Source organism: Sinocyclocheilus grahami, unplaced genomic scaffold, assembly GCF_001515645.1.
Source record: "Sinocyclocheilus grahami isolate Dianchi unplaced genomic scaffold, SAMN03320097.WGS_v1.1 scaffold32532.1, whole genome shotgun sequence".
NCBI classification, from domain to species: Eukaryota; Metazoa; Chordata; class Actinopteri; order Cypriniformes; family Cyprinidae; genus Sinocyclocheilus; species Sinocyclocheilus grahami.
The window spans coordinates 1,397-2,032 of NW_015521561.1; positions in this window are offsets into that span (position 1 = coordinate 1,397).

Below are 636 nucleotides of genomic sequence, written 5' to 3' on the forward strand. Positions count from 1 at the left end.
CCCGGATATGTGCTACAAACAGATGTCATTAAACATCTGCTGAACATTAAAGGACAATAACCTACTTCATTGCTGAGGTCACAGGTTAATCACGGTCATTAAAAAGGTCATAAGGTTAACCCCTAAGGGGGCGGGTCAAATGTCAAAGTCATCAATCAAAAAAGATGACATTCCGTGAATCATAATAACTACTAATGTATACATTTAAGCATGCATACCTCGCATACGAGTAAGAGATATTTAAAACATAATACAAGAGAGAGAAATGGATACAGGAGGGGGGATTCAGAGAGAATACGTTGTATAGAGAAAAGTGAGAGAGAGGGAGAAAAAAAGAAAGGAGGGGGAATAAGAGAGAGGGGAAAAAAGGAGGGGTGAGGCATGTCTGGAATCAACAGAAAGACAGAGAGTGTTTTCTAACAGTTGCCTGCTTTTGTTTAAAATAAACAATGAATACATAAACACTCGCTGCAGAGTTCCCTAATCCTAAATTTATCATTCTCATACATAGATAATAATATGGAATATAATCATTCTTTGATACATTTCAACCCATGAGTCCTCTAACAGGTCTGCTCATAAAAGCATATGGAGTAGCAACAAGAGTATTCATGGCACGATCAATCAAAAGTCTAA